The sequence below is a fragment of the Kogia breviceps genome, chromosome 1 (assembly GCF_026419965.1).
Source record: "Kogia breviceps isolate mKogBre1 chromosome 1, mKogBre1 haplotype 1, whole genome shotgun sequence".
Lineage (NCBI taxonomy): Eukaryota > Metazoa > Chordata > Mammalia > Artiodactyla > Physeteridae > Kogia > Kogia breviceps.
In genome coordinates this window covers 158311389-158331971 of record NC_081310.1, presented here as the reverse complement: position 1 = coordinate 158331971, position 20583 = coordinate 158311389, and positions in this window count along the sequence as shown.

Sequence of the window (20583 nt, the reverse complement as noted above, 5' to 3'; positions counted from 1 at the left end):
ACCTTTGTCCCCTTATTGTACATTCTGTGGGGTCTATCCTGTGCCAGGACCTGTGCAGGTTACCAGAAACAACAGGGAATCAACCACAGCTCCTGCCCTCAAGGGGTTCATATGGAGGGTGACGTGGGCACACAAAAGGGCAGTGGGCCCAGTGGTGGCCCTTCATGCAGCTGGAGGGAGGAATAAGTGATGTCTAAATCATCAAAGATGAGTCAAAGTTTCCAGGTGAGACAGAGTCAGAAGAAATTATGGCCAGAGTACAGCCTGTTCAAAAACAGTGAAAGAGAGCCTAGCACAGCCCAGGAATTGCAAGTTATTTGTTGTAGAGAGAGCTTAGGGTACGTGTGTGTGTGTGTGTGTGTGTGTGTGTGTGTGTGTGTGTGTGTATTTCACAGCACAGATCCTGTCTCTCTCCTTGGTACCCCCATTAGGAAAATTCAGTTTTTCTCAGAACACTTTCTGTGCTGGCCTTCTGGCAGGTTACAAGGAAGAATCCTATAAAGACCTTATTTTTAGGCTGTTCATGGTCTGTTAGGGGGAGATGATCTGTAAATTCTAAAAACTCAAGTGGTCATCAGTGGCCTAAGCCCGTGGTTCTCAAACTTCAGCCTGCATCAGGATCAGCTAGAGGGCTTGTTTAAAACACAGATTGTTGGGCTTCCCTGGTGGCGCAGTGGTTGAGAATCCGCCTGCCGATGCAGGAGACACGGGTTCGTGCCCCGGTCCGGGAAGATCCCACATGCCGCGGAGCAACTAAGCCCGTGAGCCATGGCCGCTGGGCCTGTGCGTCCGGAGCCTGTGCTCCGCAACGGGAGAGGCCACAACAGTGAGAGGCCCACATACAGAAAAAAAAAAAAAAAAAACACAGATTGTTGCTCCCTGCCTTCAGAGTGTCTGATTGGGTAGGTCTGGAGTAAGTCCTCAGAATTTGCATTTCTAACTCATTCCAGGTGATGCTGATGCTGTTGGGCTGGGACCAACCCTTTGAGCAGGACCGGCCAGGAAGAATAAAGAGAATTCGGAGCTGGGGAGGCTAGAAGGGGATTTCACACTGAGCAGGGCTGAAGGCCTGGTAGGTTTTCCCCAGCCAGAGCCTCTGCGGATGGGGTGGGGATAGGTGGAAAATAGATTTCTGTGCTGCCTCTGCTGACCTACACATCCCAGGCCCCATAAAGCTCCTCCCCCACCTCCCTCCAAAAAAGCTCCTCCTCATCGCCCTTGTTCAGCTTCTCTCGTTTGAATTCAATCAGCCCCCAGAACTGGCTCTCAATGGGGTTGGCTTGCCTCAGTCCTAGGTTGGAAACAAACTGCCCAACCAGTGGTGCAGGAACCCCCTCCCCCAAGGCAGCCAAGGAGGAAGGAAGCCGGATGGGCTGACGCACAGACAGAAATAGTCTGAGCTCACTGCTGCTCCTAAGCACACATTGACCGGCAATTATTTCTTGTAAATTGCTTTCCTGGTTACTTTCGGAACATGTGTGTGTGCCTGCCTGAGAACAAACACTCAGAGGGCAGCGGGTGGAGGTGGCTCACTGGGGAGAGGGCTCTAGATGGAGTGGAGCCCAAGTCTCAATCTTCGGCCGAGAATTAGGGAACTCTTGGATCTTAGAACTTGGAAATATTAGAACCTTCCACTCACCTTTATGGCACTCCTGTCAGGTGGTTTTCTAGCCCCTCCTCAAATATGCACATTTGTTTGTTCCTTCAACATTGATTGACAGTGATTCTCTGCCAGGATCTGGGCTAAATGAAATACCAGTCCCCATCCTCAAGGAGTTCATGGTTATGGCATCTATGGGAGATCCCTAACCCAACCAAAAGCTTCAGGGAAGGCTTCCTGGAGAAAGTGATGCCCGAATTAAGTCTTGACGGATCCACTGATGGGGGAACGGGAGTTTGTGGTACAAGACGGAGAATAGCATTCAAGGCAGAGGGAACTGATACACAAAGACCCAGAGCTAAGAGACAGCATATGATGATTTCAAGGAACAAGAAGTAGTTGAGTTTGGTGAACACCACAGTCAAGGTGAGGGATGGTGAGATATGAAGCTGGAGGGATATACGGGCCAAGTCCTGAAGTCTTTGCCACATCAAGGGCTTCATCCTCCTGGCAAGGAGGAGCCATAGGAAAGGGTTTAAAACATTGGAAGGAACTCGGCACCTCATGCGATAGTTTTTTATGTTTTTTATGACACTGAAGTAAAATTTGCCACCAGGAGCTCTGCTTTCAGGGCCTATTCAACAGCTGCCCCTTTGGTTCCTGAAATGTCAGAAGTCTGATGGACAGTGATGGATCAAGTGCCCACAAGAAATGGCTCGAGCCTTGGACATCTCTCCTCTTGTCAGGAGGAGGCCATTGGGACACTGCTCCTCCTGGTCTATGTCCAGTTAGCTCAGGGCCAGAGTATAGGCAACCAAAGCCCAGGGCACAGGCCAGAGCCCAGGGGAGCAACATGCCTTGCTCTGTCCCAGAGACCTGGGATGCTTTCACGTGTGGAACACTCACAAGGGTGTGAGCGGCTCCCTGCACACCTTCTACGTACCTCACAGGATCAAGGCCATCCAGAGTGGGTGGTCCACTCAGGGAGTGGCTTTTGTTGTTGTTATTTTTGGGGTTTTTTTGTCTGCACCATGCAGCATGTAGGATCTTAGTTCCCCCACCAGGGTTCGAACCTGAGCCCCCTGCATTGGGAGCGTGGAGTCTTAACCACTGGACCACCAGGGAAATCCCAAGGAGTGTTGATTGAGGAAGTACTGTGAGCCCAGCACTGTGACAAGCCTTAAGGGATAGATGATGCAGCCCTGCCCTTAGGGAATTACTCACTAGGGATGAAAAGTAGGTTTGACCCATGAAATCCCTAGAGAGCAATAAGATTTCGAAAGCAAATGCCAAGCTGTGGGGTAAAAGGCCATTAGAGTTGCAGAGATTCCAAAACAGGAGAAAATAAGCAGTTTGGACACCTTTGTGGAGGAAGAGGGGGTTGAATTTGACCTTGATGCACCATGGCAATATTTGAAGTGTCTCAGTGAGGTAGAGGATGTGTTCTATAATGTCAACTTTATATTTAAAGAGGGTACCACTTGTGGCTCCAAGGACTTTGGACAAGTAGACTATTCACCACCCCAACCCCAGCCATAGTCATTCAATAAACTACACTTAATATGTTTTCTGTGCCTTGCCCTGAGTTCTAGGAACAAAGAAATGAATCAGTCAGAATTCCTGCTCTGGGGGAGTTCTCAGGCTATTGGGGAAAGACTGATAGGTTAATACACAATTACAATAGTTTGGAAAGTGCTATGATTTCTTTATTCATTCATCGGTTGAAAGATGGCTTACCACTAAGATAGGTTATACAAGCCTACATGGCGTTGCATTAGTGCAATGTAACTTTGCCACCCCTCCCATCCAGTAGTGGAATGTATTTTTCCATCCTTTGTTTCTGTGCCGACTTTGCGACTTGCTTTGACAAACAGCAAGTGGCAGAAGTGACACTGTGCTATTTTGAGTCTAGGCCTCAAAAGACCTTGCAGCTTCCTCTCTCACCCTCTTGGAATGCAATGTCGCCGTGTAAGGAAGCCTGGGCTAGCCTGCTGGCAGATGAGACCATGTAGAATATATGTGAGCTCTCCACTGAGGCCCCCAGGCCAACCAGCTCCCAGCTGAGCTACCAGATAACTGCAACTACTGAGTGACCCCAGTTGAGTTCAGCAGAAGAACCGCCAGCTAAGCCTAGCCCAAAGTGCCAATCCACAGACTCACTAGCAAATAAGTGGTTACTGTTTTAAGCCATTTGTTTTGGGCTAGTTTTTACACAGCAATAGATGACTGGTATAATTCTTTTCACATATTTCATTGCAGTTGTGAATATACCTGTCTTCTCCGTTTTTTTGATAAGCCCCTCATTAGAGGAAAGAAACGTCTTTGTGCCATCTTCTGTTTGCCACTCCAGATCCACTCTCCATATCTTAGAAGGATGATTTGTATGATTTACATTAAGGCACTACTGTGCCCTTGGGATTCTGTTAGGGTTTGGTCAACTAAAGTCCCAGCAGAGTATAAATTCCCCTAGCTTCCTCCCTGAAGTTACATCATGGGCTGGCTGCATCTCTATACGAAGGACATAACTCCTGTCACACTGTCCTTACCACAGCTCTCTTTGACTCCAGATTCTTGTAATTTCTCCCTCCTTGCTCCTTTAGGCCTAAGGGTAGTAACTGGTGCCCTAACATTACTTGCCCTATTCCTTGTCCCTGTATTACATACTCCCTTTATTAAACTCTTCTCAAATTACCCAATTTGAGAAATGCCATCTATTTCCTCTTGACACCCTGACTGATAGTGTTGTATTAATTAATCTATCCCAGCTGCCAGCTATCTCATGGTATATGCTCAATAAATGTCATTTGGTGAAGGAATAAAAATTCCAAGCGATCTGCTGTTAGAGTTATACTTCGGTCAGAAAGACTTGGGTCTGGATCTTGGCTCTGTGGCTTCCTAGATGTGTAGCCTCAGCCAAATTTCTTCACTCCTCTGAGCCTCAGTTTCCTCATATGTTAAATAACAAATAGCACCACTGCAGGATTGTTGCTCAGATTGTATTGATAGATAATGTTTGTAAAACCTGTGGATCACAGTAAATGATAAGTATGACTTTGGTGAGGAGGTAGGTAGGATTTCATAACCATTTTCCCATTTGATTTTCACTACACCACTGTGAAGATCACTATCCCCATATTTTATTTTATTTTTTATTTATTTATTTATTTTTTTGGTACGCGGGCCTCTCACTGTTGTGGCCTCTCCCGTGGCGGAGCACAGGCTCCGGACGCGCAGGCTCAGCGGCCATGGCTCACGGGCCCAGCCGCTCCGCGGCATGTGGGATCTTCCCGGACCGGGGAACGAACCCGTGTCCCCTGCATCGGCAGGCGGATTCTCAACCACTGCGCCACCAGGGAAGCCCTCCCCATATTTTTTTTAGCAAAGTAAGACCAAGGAACCAAAAACAACCTGCCCGAGGCCACACACTGAGCTGGAGGTAGAGTTAGAATTTGAATCCAGGTCTCTGACTCCCAGTTCAGTGATGTTTTTGCTATACCAGCTGAGGAAGAGGCATGACCTCAACACACCTTCGGTCCTATAAGCCAGCTAGGAAAGCAAACAAAAACAAAGTGGGCCCTCCTAGGAGAAGCCAGCAGGGGTCACCTGCCCCACCCTCTTCTTCAACAGAATTTTTTCACCTTTTCCAAGAAAAGGTCTTGGCCCCGCCGCCTGCCTCGCTGCCCAGCAGGAGCCTTGAGAATGAAATCATCCTTCTGGAGACTGGAGATGGAGAGAAATCATGCTCGGCTGGGAAGCCCCAGGACATGAATGCAGGGCATTTTGTAGGGCAGCTCAAGGCACTAGAGTCCTCTCCCTCACCTGCGCCCACTTGGGTGCCCTTTTCCTCACCTTTCCCTCACCCAGGGCTTCCTTCTCCAGCAAGCCTTCAGCCCTCAGTGAGTGAGCCCATCTCTGAACTATCACAGTACCTGGCACATAGTAGGTGCTCTTTAAACCTTCTGGAACAAAAGAATGAATGTGTCCATTTGCATAAACATTCATTCCACAAATACCAGATGTCTCCTCTGTGCCTCCCTATGTATTGGGGTGGAGGACGCAAAGACAAATCAGCCCATGCCTCACAGACTGCATGATCCTCCTGTTAGTATTCACCACCTCCGGTGTGTTTACTAATAGTTTGATCAAACACTGTCAGAGCTCAAAGGGCCCTTGGAAACCTACCCTTTCAACTGTCTCATTGTATAGACGGGGAGACCAAGGTTCAGAGAAACAACATTCTGGTACAGAGAAGAGCGAGGATCAGAGGTCGGAACAGCTGGGTTCGAATGCCCGCCCTGCCAGTGACTTGCTGGTGACACTCGACCTCTCTCTGGACCCGTCTGTAACATGAGCAAAGAAGAAACGTGCACTCGGCACAGAGGGCTGCTCGAGTGCAGAGTTCTGTCTCCGAGAAGGCCTTTCTCCAGGGAGGAGGGAGCTTTCTTTGTCAAACCTTCATTTTCAAAATCTCCTGCTCCGGGTTCTCAAGCCCCGCCTCCTCTCCTGGCTGCCGTGCGTTACCATGGAGACCGCAAGCCCCGCGCAACACCCTGCTGTTCCGCACCCCTCCCCCTTCACCCTCTCTTTAAGCTGTTTCTCCTGTGGCTGCAGATCTCCCCCAGGGCTGATAAACTCCCGAACTTTCCCAAGACAGGAATTATTATCCCCATTTGAAATCGAGGAAAACTGAGATCCAGAGAAGGGCAGGCATTTGCCGCTGGTTACCAGCAGCCTGTTACTGGCAGAATCATAAACACAGCTTTGCTCCACGAGGGGCACCCCTTCCTCACCACAACCATCCCTCTGTGTGGCCTTATGTGCTCCTAATCAGGGAGGTTTGTTTTCCCTTTTTTCTTCTTTCTGCATTTGTGGTAGTTTAATTTTTTATTCTAAGAAGATCAGAACGTGTTCTGACTAAACCTAGAGTGATTTGAAGTTCAGTCTTTACATTAGTGACTTTAAATCTATTCCTGGATATGTTGTTTAAGTCCTTTGTTCACTGAAAATAGTGCTGGATGATAAAAGCTGCCAAAAAGCTATCGCAGAATGTACCAGCCCTGATTATGCTGATGCAACAAGGATAATCACATTTTAGAGAACTGCAGTATGCCAGAACGCATTAAGAAAAATGGTACATGACCGTGCAGAATTTACACAACAAACATCCAAAAATTTGGACACATTATACCAAGTAGTTAAAAGTGTTTTCACAACTCTGGAAGACAAGGGTATCAAAACTTTGGCATATGAAAAACAGAATTTATTCTGCAAAGCTGGGTTCCAGTCCCAACTGGCTCATTTTGATCTTCTGCACATTACTTAATCTGAAGGTAGACTACCACCCACTCCACTGTGATGCAGTGATGGGAAAGGACTTTGGAAGTTGCGATATGTTCAACAGATGTTATTTATTGTTATTAAAAGAAGGTTGGAGAAGGATTTCCTAAATTTTTCCCAAGGGTCTCCAATTGTCAAATAATTAGGTTCCAAAATTTTCTATGACTAACATATGTGATGCTAAAGTCTGTGAATCTAGAATCCTGAGCCTGATTCTAATCCCAGAACCCCGTGAGCCTGACATTTTCTGATTCCATACAAGTGTGAAGTCAAGGTCTGAAGGCCAGGGCAGGATGGAGATCCAGGTGAGCAGTATGGTCCTAGGCCCCTGGGGGCAGAGCAGCTGTCCCTGCTGTTCACCTTCTGGGCTCACCCATGGAACCTTAGCCTAATTCCCATCAGACCTGTCTTCAGTTCATCAGCCTTCTTCCAGCCAGCTTTTGTTGGGGCCTCATTTCCTGTATTAAACATATTCATCACACATTTTTTCCCATTAGGTCCAATTAAGCCATTTCGCCAACACTGCAGGAATCAAAACCCCTTGATTAGGAGGCCCAGCAGAGGAGGCCCCAGTTTAGGATGACTCCACCCCCACCCGGTACCCCAAACACCCTTATTCCCTCACATCACAGATCAGCATAGTGGCTTAAGGAGCATTCCTTTCTGTAGGTTCTGGTACACGATGTTCCCTCCCTCTTGGCCTCACAGGCAGCTTGACTCACCCCAGGTCTCTAATGTACCAGGGATCCACGTATTCAGATGGGTCTGCTTCACAGGATGCAGCAGCATATGTACATGTGACCTCACATGCGTGGACACCACCAGAGCACCAGTGCTGGGCTGCAAACTTGAGACCCGAGTTCCAGGCTACTACTGTTTACAGGGTTACCTTGAGGTAGTCCCTTCCTCTCTATCTAAAGAAAGGATTCTGGTCCTATGGGCCTCATGGGGTGTTTTGAGGCTTTTGAACCAGCGTATCAACAGTGAACTGTTCAACAATAATGTGTGATGGAAAGTGATATATAAATACACTGTACTACTAAGATGTTCATGGTCAGTCCCATACCAGCACTGCAGCCTTGCTGTGTGACCTCGGGCAGGTTACTTTACTTCTGTTTTTTTTTTTTTGGCCACACCATGTGGCTTGTGGGATCTTAGTTCCCCAACCAGGGATCGAACCCATGCCCCTCTGCAGTGGAAGCGTGGAGTCCTAACCACTAGACCACCAGGGAATTTTCTTATTTTACTTTTCTGAACCTTAGTTTCTGTGTGCGTGTGTGTGTGTGTGTAGTTTTTTTGAGTGCTTACTATATGCTAGGCACTATGTCTAGCATGTTACATGATTTACTCCATATCAGTTAAGATTCACAGTTGCAAACAATTGAAACCATCTCTGGCAAAACTAAGCAAAAAAAGAGCTTTATCAGAAGGCTACTGGATGGCTCACTGAAATGATGGGGAGACTGGAGAACTAGACATGAATCAGGGGCAGCTGGGCTCAGCCAAAGTTCTGCCTTAGGAACTGTTTAGGACAGACTCCACCTCAAGCCACACAGCCTCTTGCTGCTCACCACCGCAATATTGGGCTCTGGTCCCCACTGCAGCCTCCTCCTGAAGTAATCTCTGACAGTCCTCACCCCTCTAACTCCCACCAGATTCAAGGCCCAGCTGGGGCACCAACCTGGCCCAGCCCAGACCCTCAGGGATCAGGTGAAGAGCAGCTGCCCCCTTCAGCTTCCATGTAGCTTGGAATTCCTCCAAGTAGGCAAAGTGTTTGGATTCGGAGCAGCCAAAAGTAGGCAGTGTCCACTACAGGTGTCAGCAATCTTGAGTCAGGTAATATTACACTTTACATATGAAGAGACTGAGTCTCTGAAGGGTTTATCTACTGGTCACCCAGCTCATAAGTGGGTACACTAACACCCACCTCGTAGGAGTGGGAAAAAAATATGGATGTGGGTAGTTAGCAAAGATTAATCCCCCTTTCCTCCTCAGTAATAGCTCAGCCATGGGGAAGGCTTTTTTTTTTTTTCTTTTTGTTATTTATTTATTTTGGCTGCACCGAGTTGCAGTTGTGGCATGGATCCGGGACCTAGTTCCCGGACCAGGGATTGAACCCGGGCCCCCTGCCTTGGGAGTGCAGAGTCTTACCCACTGGACGACCAGGGAAGTCCCGGGGAAGGATTTTAAAACCTTTTTCATATTCCCTATGACTCTGGAGCTCTCCCCAAACCTTCTGGCTATGTGCACAATTGTAATTTATTCCAAGAGACTGACTGTTATGCAGACAGATCATCATCACCATCCTCATCATCACCACTACCACCACCATCATCATCATAGTCCTTGTAGCTCATTGGAGCCTCACAAAACCCTGTGGAGTAGGTATTACCTCAGTTTACCAAATGAGAAAACCGGGGCTCAGAGAGGTTTAGTGATTGTCCCAAGCTCACAAAGCAAGTCAGAACCCAAATCATGTCTAGGTCTCCTGTCTCCAGAGTCTTCTCTGTCACACAGCGTTTATTTCAAAGGAGCAGGCTGAAAGCAGGACATCCAGGATTCAACAGAGACACAGAAGGTCAGGGCAGGAAGAGGTCTTAGCAATCTTTGCATCCTTTCCCTCTTTTCACTGATTGCAAAGCCGAGGCCTAGAGAGAGGAAGTGCCCTCCCCAACCTCACACAATGCCATCTATGAAGCCTCATTCAAGAGCCAGGGTTTGAATGCAGTTCCCTTGCCTCCCCGTTTAGTGAGCATTCCCCACACCACTCTGCGGCTCATTTTAAAGTTGCTGTAACTGAGATGGACAGCAGGAGAATACATGACCCACCCAGCTGTTGGGATGAGGGCCTGGCTAACATGTGGGCCAGGAAGAAAGGGCATGGCAGCAGGATGTCTGGGAGGTAGGAGGCTTTGCACCTCCAGAACATCCTGTTCTCTCGTAACCAGGAAATGTCTCCAGACATTAGAGCCAATTATCTTCTGGTTGGAAATGATTGCAAGAGACTTAAATTTGTCAGTTATTGGAATAGCTGGGGAGAGGGGTCTGAAGGCAATTATATTAGATCTGGACAGATCAAACTCGTGGGCCCAAAGAACTGGACAGTCTGCAATCGCTAGCACCTTGATCTGAGGCCCCACATAGATGCTAGGGAATTTCCATGTGCTTTGGTTCTTGAGGCCACCTTCCCACCACACACGTGTCCCCCAACTGCATCCTTTTTTTTTTTTTTTTTTTTTTTTTGTGGTACGCGGGCCTCTCACTGTTGTGGCCTCTCCCGTTGCGAAGCACAGGCTCCGGACGCGCAAGCTCAGCGGCCACGGCTCACAGGCCCAGCCGCTCCGCGGCATGTGGGATCTTCCCGGACCGGGGCACGAACCTGCGTCCCCTGCATCGGCAGGCGGATTCTCAACCACTGCGCCACCAGGGAAGCCCCTCCAACTGCATCCTGATTCCAGAGTCAGCTCAGACAGCATTCCTCTAGGAACATTTTTGAATTTCCACAGCCCCTACAACTTCCCTACATCGCAGCCCTCACCATGCTGGGTTGTCAGTGTCCGTGCTGGTCTCTTCCGTTACAGACTGTCAACTCCAGGGCATGGAGTTGACATGGTCTGCCACTGAGGGGCCTCAGCGAATGTTAGCTAATTGAATTAATGGATGGAGGAAAGGAGGAGAGAACATCCAAGAAGCCAGCCCTCACCCCAACTCCTTCTCCATTTCCAGTCTAAACTCCAGGCTAAGGGCAGCAGTCTCTGTCCTAACCCAACTCCTGAATTTGGCCTTTAGATCAGGTTCCTCTGGTAATGAACCCTCAACTCCCCCGCAACTTATTCTGACCTGGCTTCCCCTTCTCATGACCAACTCCAAGGATCCTGAGTTGCCTTCAGCCTAACATCCCCAGAAGCTGAACTCCATCCCTGAGAGCCCCATCTGCAGGTGGCCCAATGGCCAGCAGCTTGGCATGCCCTAGAGTAGCCATAAACTGGGCATGCCCTCTGGGCAGCCCCTGAGACAAGCACTGAAGACAGAGAAATGGACAAGGTGGTCTACTGGGGTCCTGAGTCTGCAAGGTATTTGAGATATATCTCAAAGAAGAATAGGCAAAGTCAGAAAGGAATTGGCATCCCAGTGTGAAATTGATAGAAGCCCATAGGCCAGCCTGGTGCCCACTGGCACAAGGCTCCAGCAACCAATCTTCGCTGGGCTCTTAATAGGACACTGAGTAGGAGATGTGGAAGATATAGAGGCTGAATCAGATGGAAGCCCAACGCTAAGGTAAAACTAAGCAAGGAGGATGCCAGGACATCTAGAAGGAGGTGTTCTAGGAACGCAGTCACATCAACGTTCCAGAAATACTAATATTCTAACACAATAATATCCCAGCACACCACATTCTTTCACCTTGCCATTCCATTATGGGGGACCACTCCACCCCACCAGCCTTCCTCTCTCTGCCATTCCAATGTTCTGCCCTACCAACATTCCTCCATACCATCACTCCAACATTTTCAAAGACCATTATGTACTACAATTGAAACTTTCAACCTTCCAACTTCCTTCAACTAAAAGCATTTATTTGTTTTTTGGTTCACTTATACCAATGGCTCTTAATATTTTGGGGAATACAGACTCCTTTGAAAAATTAAAATCCATGGCCCCTTCTCCCCAGAAAAACAAGGTATGTACACATAAATTTTGCAGATCATTGCAGATTTTCAATGACTATGGGCAAGATAGTCTAGACTCTAAATTAAGAACTGTTTACTTTTACCCTATCTTAATCCAGAAAGACATTTAAGTAAAACAAGATCATTAAGTTTAAGACAGGACAAGATAAGTTTGAGAAAAACAAAATAGGGACAAAGTAGAGCCTGCAATGATGCAAAAAGTGCAGAACATAGTGACGGGCACAGCTAAATTTGTGTCCCACATTTTTAGCTCTAAGACTTCCAGCAGCCAAGGCAAAAAGGGAAAGCTGTTCACTTGCACAGTTCACTGTGTACATGAGATAAAAACAAAGCACTTACTCCTCAGGAGACACACAACTATTCTTGGTATGCAGATCAGACAAGAATTTCTCCTGAGAGCCTCACAAAGAATGACAGAATGGACCATGACCTCAATAGGGCTCTCACGCAGCCCCAGAGATGTGTTACGCAATAGAGAGACCAACTCATCCGGTTTGCCTGGGACTTGCTCAGTTTTAGCACTGAAAGTCTCACATCCCAGGAACCCTTTAGTCCCAGGCAAACTGAGATTGGTTGGTCACCTTATTTGTGAGTTAAAGGTCAGTCAAATCTTACCTGGGTTAAGGTTCTACAGAATTGTGTGTAGTCAAGATTATCCTTGGAAAGCCTTTCAATCACCCATCAAGTAGGAGTATAGAACCATCTCTCAACAGCACAGCCAATTTGTCCTTTAGCAATGGAACAGGTTGCTGTTTCTTTGGGGAAGTTTCTGATGAAGAGATTGGCTTGCTTGGGGGCAAGAAATACTAGAATCTCACTCAGTGTGGTGAAATGTGCACACACCGTGGATTGTACGAGGCATGTAGGAACTGATACCAACAGAAGGAACAGCAGATTTACCTCTCCCGTGACACACTCATCCTACAACATATGCTGAGTGGGTGAAATATTTAATATATTATTGGGCTTTCTCTTTCCATCTCTCTTTTTATTCGCAGCAAGTAAAGTTGAATTTCTGTAAGTTAAATAAAAACAGTACCCACCCCATGGGGTTTGTGTGAGAATTAAGAGTTAATATTTACAAAGCACTTGGAACAGTACCTGACACAGAGTGAGTGTTTGCTCTTATTATTAATATAGATATGGTGGCACTTCACTGTGTGTCCTACAGCAATCCTGGATATAAGTTGATAGCAATTTGGGAAAAAGATATTCTGTGGCAGGGACCAGTTTTAGGACCCCAGCCCTCTGTAGTTGGAACTTCATGAAGGGATAATTTCTAAACTTCTAGAGGAGCTGAGGACTGCCTGCCTTCAGACAATCTTCCCTGAGCACTGGTTCTGAATCCAAGATCTTAAGCGTGAGTGACGGTGAACACTGGTGAAGGCCTTGCCCCTTTCAGTCCACTCCTTGCCTTCGAAGATCCCCAAATAACCACCCAGAGAGCAGCAACTCACCAAGCTCCCCCATGGTCCAGACTGCACACTGCTCTCATGCAGTCTGCTCTGGTCCTAGGGCAGGTAGCCCTGGCTGGCTGGGATCTGTTCAGAGGCCTGCACAATGCGAAATGCTATGCAGATGTGAGAGACCAGGGTTAGTATACAGTGGTGCTAAGTTCAGAGTCCAGAGGGATAATGAGACTGAGTTCGGGCAATGAGCATAAGGAGGAAAGGACGGAACACCTAGGCAATTAATTCAGAAGGCGTAGCGTGGGTCATGCTTGATATTTAATTATGTGGAGGTCAACAATTGGTAAGAAATCCCAAGACAACCGGGTTCCTGAATCCTCCTCCAGCAGAGCACACATTTCCCAGAGGCTTAGCATCTCAGAGATGAAAGAAATAATGACTAACTGATTAATTTTTTTTTTTTTTTTTTTTTTGCGGTATGCGGGCCTCTCACTGTTGTGGCCTCTCCCGTTGCGGAGCACAGGCTCCGGACGCGCAGGCTCAGTGGCCATGGTTCACGGGCTTAGTTGCTCCGCGGCATGTGGGATCTTCCCGGACCAGGGCACGAACCCGTGTCTCCTGCATCGGCAGGCGGATTCTCAACCACTGCGCCACCAGGGAAGCCCCTAACTGATTAATTTAACAAAGGGTAGATGCTTACTCTGGTCTAAACAGTGGGCTAATTGTCATGAAGTCTGACCTAAGTCCTAAGGTGGAAGGTGAAACTTCCTTGACTGCTGGAAATCCCAGCTCCACCACTTACCAACTCTGTGATTAGCAAACACTGACCCTTTTCTAAGGCTCAGTTTATGTATCTATTAAATGGGAATAATGCTAAATAATAGCTACGCCACAGGATTGTCTTGAAGATTAAATAAAACAATAACTAACAAACACTTAGATACAAGTATATATCAAACACTGATCTAAGTGTTTTCCATATGTAAACTTTTTTTTTTTTTTTAGAAAACTGAATCTTTTTTCCCTTTATTGTTAATTGAAGTGTAGTTGATTTACAATGTTGTGTTAGTTTCAGGTGTACAGCAAGTGATTCAGTTATACATACATATATATACAAATATTACATATATATGTGTGTGTGTATAAATCTATTTTTTTTCAGATTCTTTGTTTTGTTTTTTGTTTTGTTTTTGTTTTTGGGGGGGATTTTTTTAAAATTCAAACTGTAAACTCATTTAATAACAATAATGCCAGGAACCATTCTTATTACCATTTTCCAGATGATAAAATGGAGGCACAGAGAGGTCAATTAAGTTGCTCCAAGTCACACAGCTACTAAGTGGTGGAGCCAGGACTGAAAGAAGGCAGTATGGCTCCAGAGCCTGCATTCACAACCACTCCACTGTCCTCTATGTTTTCAGTGGAGTGCTTAGCACAAGTCCTTGCACATTGTAAGCACCCAGTCAATGTTAGCTGCCAGTATTATGATTATATTTTTAACAGTTTTATTGAGGTATGCTTTATATATTGGGGTTATATTTTGACTATTAGAAAAGCTCTTCTCACACTGAGCAGAAAACCCCCTCAGATCATGCCTCTTCTCTGTGGGTTCCTGTTGTACCCCCAGAACCTCCTTCGAGCCTGTCTTTCCCTTGCGGTTATAGCCTCTTAGAGATTTGCAGTTACAGGTCAGACCCGTTACGGTGGGACTTGGTCTGGCTTCTTTCCTGTCTGTTGGTGACTCAGCCATTGGCCCATAGGATTTGATGAGCCTCTGACAAGTCCCAGGACCACAGCAGGTTGGGGGCGGTTGCCTCCCACCCCAGAGCACAGCACCTACACAAATAAACTACAAAATGTGCTCCCTTTGTCAGAGACAGCCCTCTGGGATTAGTGGATGGTGGTACAAACACCAGACTAGGAGTTGGGAACTTACCATTGCCTTGCTAGACCACTGGAGGCATTTCATGCCCTCTCTGGTGTCAGTTTCTTTACCTATTAAATTAAATGGTTAAATTCAGTATCAAATGAAATGTTTTTTCACTGAGCACTGACCAGGCAAGTTCGCATTATAATAATCACATCATTAAACTAACTACTTATTATTTGCCAGACACCATTACATTACCAGACATATGACACCACTGTACATTCCTCCATTTAATCCCCATGACAATCCTGAGGTATTTTCCAGAACTCTAAAATATAAACTTGACAGGGGTAGTGATTTTTGTCTGCTTTTTTCATTGATGTATCCCCAGTTACTAGAACAATGCGTGGCACACAGTAGGTGCTCAAAAGCTATTTGTGGAACAAATGAATGAGGAAACAGGCTCAGAGAGGCAGTGATGTGATTTGTCTAAGGTCTTATCATTAGGAAACGCCAGAGACAGGACTCTAATCATGCCTGGCTCCAAAGTCTATGCTTATGCTTATTCACCTGACATGTGGGTGTGATTCTCATTTTATAGATGAGGAAATAAGCTCAAGTGAAGGGGGATCTCTGCTGCCTCTCAAATCCTGTGTTTCTAAGCACACGAGCCCCACTTTGTAGGAATAACATCACTTTGAAAGCTGATGTCATTTGTCTCCTCTGCCTAGGACTCTTCAGGGGTCTAGAGAGTACTCTTCTCTTCTCACTGGCAAAAGCACACCAGGCTCAAATCCTGCTCTGCTACATACTCACTGTGACCTTGGGCAAGTTCTCAACATTTGTGAGCCACAACATCTTCATCTGTAAAATGGGTTTCATACTTCCTAGACCTTCCTCCAAGGATGTCTCCTCCTCCAGGAGGTGCCCTGCACACAGTGGGCCCTTAATAAACATGTCTGTTATTACCCCACCCCAGAGCAGCTTCAAGGTCAAAGCTTGCTGCCACTGATGGCCGGAGTCTGCTGGGGCCTCCTGGAACCTGATCAGAGGCCACTGGCTTCAGGAGAGTAGGGTCAGCTGCTATTCTTGGAGTTGATGGAACCCAGCCGGGTTTCAAGTTCCCTCAAGGAGCCCTGACCCAGGCAGCTCAGCTGGTCATGTGAGCAGTGAGCTCTGACCTCAGCCTGTTCTCCCGGGCCTCCACATGACCCAGGCTGGAGAGAACCCTGGGGCAGAGAGTGCTGCAGGGAGACCATGTCCTCCTGAAGCTGACCTCAGCCTTTAACTATGTTCATTAGCATCTACCTGGTGCCCAGAAGGGTGCTGTTTGGGGAATCTCCCAGAGACTGCAAAGAATTTTCAACATCTGGATGACAAGCAGGCTTAGACAGAGGAAAGAAGGATTAGGAGACAGGCAGGACTAAATTTTAACCCCAGCTGCACTACTTTCTGGGTCTGTGTGTCTCTTTGCAAGCCACTTTTTCTGTCTGGGCTTCAGTTTGTCTGAAAAATGGTGAGAATAAAAACTTCTTTAGAGGGTTGTTGAGAGGATGAGAGCATCTGGCACCTAGAAGATGCTCAGTAAATGATCATTATTTAGACTGTGAGCTCCTAAATGATGGGGGACTTGTCAGATTCAGCTATGTCTCCAGTGCCCAACCTAGGGCCCAGCCAAGAGGACACTCTCAGTGTTGGTTGAATGAATAATGAGTTACAGAGGCACTGAATGGCAATGCCTCATGGGGATCCCATCTTTCACCACACTCAAACCCACCCCCACCCCAAACCTCATGTAGAATCAGTCATCTCTGCAGCAGCCCTGACAGGTGAGCATCTACCCTCGGCTTGCACACTCCTATGATGGGAAGTTCACCTCTTCCCATGTCTTTCCATTCTGTCAAGTAAAAAGTTCTTCCTTCCATTCAGACCTCTATGAACTGAAGTCTGTCTCCTTGCAGCCTCCATCCACTGGGCCTAGTTTTCCTCTCTGGAGCTGTACGGAGTAAGCCTAGTTCTACTTCCAGAAGAGAGTCCCTCAGCGACTTATTACACAATTAGAATGTTCCAGGCATTGAGCTAAGCACCTCACTTACTTTATCTCATTTAACCCTTTAACCCACTCATTAGCCCTGAAAAGTAAATATTATCCCTACTTCAGAGGTGAGAAAAATGAGGCTCAGAGAGGTAATGTAACACATTTGTAGGTGTCAGAGAAATTATTTAAATCCGGATCCTTCTCCAAAGCACTACCTTTTCAATGCTCAATGGACCCACTGGAAAATAAGATTTATTCCCAGAGTCCCTTCCCTTCCCTTTCCTTCAATAAAGATTTATTTAGTACCTTATCTGTGAGGTCCTGAGCTAGGCCCTGGGAATAGAGATGAGTCAGACATAATCCATGTGCTTGACACACTTACAGCCTACTCCAAACCATGTGAAAAGAACTAGAGTCAGAAGCACAAGGACTGTCAGAGCATCACAGACCTTGGAAGTCCAGGAGGGCTTCCTGGAGGAGGTGACATCTGGGCTGAGTTTTGAAGGGCTATTAGGAGTTGGCCCGGCTTGTCCCAAGTAGGGCAAGAAAGCAGGATGTTTTGGTGGAACTACTGTGCAAAGAGCTGAAGCTGTGGAGCCCAGACTGTGCCGGGGACCTGATGCCAAGAAGCTCAGACTATATACCACTTGAGCGGGTGCATAAGAATCTCCTGGGATTTGCTTATTTAGAATCCTGATTTTGGGGAATTCCCTGGTGGTCCAGTGGTTAGGACTCTGCACTTCCACTGCAGGGGCCTGGGTCTGATCCCTGGTCAGGGAACTAAGATCCCGCAAGCCACGTGGTGCAGCCAAAATTAAAAATCCTGATTTTTTTTTTAGTAAGTCTAAGTGGACCCAAGAATCTCTGTTTTAAGTAGGTGCCCCAAGAGATTCAGGAGTAGGGGGTCACCACTGCTGTAAGGGCCAAAAAGTCTTTGAAGAATTTCAAAGAGGGCAGAATTCTTGGTCCCTATCTTTGGAACTTCATAGACTAACCAGGGAGACAAACAGGAAAATAGGTAATTATAATGAGGAGCAAAGACCATTAATTCTTAGAATTTCAAGAAAGATATTCTTGGTATTCCAAGAGAAAAGTGTGGCATACTTGGACTTGTGATTCATTAGCCATGAGGATATTAATATTGGTTTGCTGGCATTAAGTTACTGAGCATGTACTTTAGGGTGCCAGGGTGGCCCTGTGCTGGGTCCTTTTCATTCATTGTTTCAAAAACATTCTTTTTTTAAAAGACATCTTCCTGAATAGAATCCAAGAAAGAGTACCGATCCATTCATGTGCCAGCTCCGGCTTAAACAGGAGCTTTACTTGATAAGCAGTTAGTTTCAAAATCAGTACAGTCCTGCAGCTTACACCGGTTCTTGGATGTGCAGAGAGGAGCCTGAGCCTCATTTATCTTGAGGCGGTTGGCTAAGATGCCACTCTGTGTTGTTCATCTCAGCAAGCAGCCACTGTTGGCCTAGCATGTACCCAGGCTCAAGTCCCTGTTCTCCAGGAACTCAGAGTCTTGCTGGATGTGGAGACCATAAATACACAAATAACACAGTGTAATCAGCACTGTGACAGATGGAAACTCGGGGCAGTAGCGGCTAGAGAAAACCTCTATCCTGGCCTGGGGGATGAAGGGAATGCTTCCAGAACCTTAAAAGATGAAAGGCATTCTACTTAAAAGGTAGAAGGGCATTCCAGAGGAACCAGCAAAACAAAAAGCAGGGCAGTAAAAAACAAGCCTGAGTGTTTTTGTTAATACTTTTTTTTTTGGCTGGGGGAGTGGTGGTGGGGAGGGACGGGGGTGGTGGGGAGGGACCGGGGGTGGTGGGGGAGTGCAGAAAGTACAAGCAGTTTGCTGTTGCAGAAGCCTGTTAGGAACAAGATGGGGCTAAATACAGAAGAGGGACTGTATCATGGGGGTGGGGACACATGTGTTGGGGAAAGAATTCTGGCCTTTCCCCTTTAGACAGTGGGGAGGCCTGATTTATAAACTGTAACACAATCACCATTCCTCAAGCCTGGGGAGGGGCACCAGCTGGGAATAGTTTCCACCCTGGGCCCCCAGCAGGTGCAAGTCTTCTCCGGGACTCTCTCTCCACTGGGGCAAGAGAAGGGAGGAGGCAAGGCAGGGCCCACCCCAGCCCCTCATCAGGGCTGCCTCCTGCAGCTGTTTGATGCCTGCACACCCCTAGAGAGCTGAGGCCCATCAGCTCCCTGGATGTGGAAAGAATGGCAGCAAAGGCAGCCTGCTTTAGAAGCTAGACGACCTCACAAGCAAACATTGCCACTTGGAGAGAAAACAATTATCTAATTGTAAAATCTGGTCCCATAAAAATCTTTCCAAAGGAACAGTTATCATTCTGTGATAGGAGCTACTATTTAATCTTCTTAACAACCCTAGTAGAAGGCATTGTTATCCCCATGTGAGAGGTGACAAAATTGAGACCCAGAAGGTTGGGTAACTTGCCCAGGATGGCACAGCCAATAAAAGGCAAAACCCACACTGGTACCCAGGTTAAGACCTTCAGGCCTAGTAACTGGAAAGAGTCTGGTGCCACCAACCTCAATGTAGAATTCAAAATAAGAGATCTAAACTGCAAAACGAAGGTCAGGAAGCCAAGGCAGTTTTGATTTTTTTTTCCCCAAAGTGATTACTTAATGCTTTTTAAATACATACAATTATTTTTTAATTTGTATTTTCTCATTCTTTAACCCTCGCACTTAGTAATTCTTTGACTAAGCCAGAGTTGCCCACATCTGTAGGGTCTGAAGTCTAGGCCTTTTCAACTCTGCCATGCTGCCTCTCACAAAATTTTTCAAGCAATTTCATAAAACTTTGACAAATTAAAATGTAAAGTATTTCTAAATATTTTTAAAAATTAGCAAACAGGGCTTCCCTGGTGGCGCAGTGGTTGAGAATCCGCCTGCCGATGCAGGAGACACGGGTTCGTGCCCTGGTCCGGGAAGATCCCACATGCCGCGGAGCAACTAAGCCCGTGAGCCATGGCCGCTGAGCCTGTGCGTCCGGAGCCTGTGCTCCGCAACGGGAGAGGCCACAACAGTGAGAGGCCCGCATACCGCAAAAAAAAAAAAAAAAATTAGCAAACAGCTCAAAAATGGTTTTTTGTTCCCCTTGATCTCAAAGGCTCCAAATAAATACGGGTGGCTCCCCTATCCATCCATGTGCCCAGGCTAGAAATCTGGGTTTTTTTTCTTTAACCCCATGCTTGACTCCACCCTCCTCCTACTACCACAGGCTCTTTAATCCATTTTCCACACTACAGTGATCTAATTTCCAAATGTCATCATTTCATTCTCCCGCTCAAAACCCATCAGTGACTCTGTATGACAAAACCCAAATCTCGAGACCCCCCCAGCCTCCTCCTCTCTCTGGGACTCCTGATTCCCTTTCTCACAGCCCTGAGCACTACACTGAGACTTCAGTGAGAACACAAACCACTGGTCAATTATGAAACTGCTACCCCATTACACCACCCAGCTCAAGCCTGGGATGGAAGAAAAATGTTGGCTATAGTTGCCTGCTGGGCAGAAGACAGAGTAATGATCTTGTTTGCTGAGACCAGAGTGTGAAAACCCATTTTCAAACCTTACCTCAAAGGTTGCACAGAAGT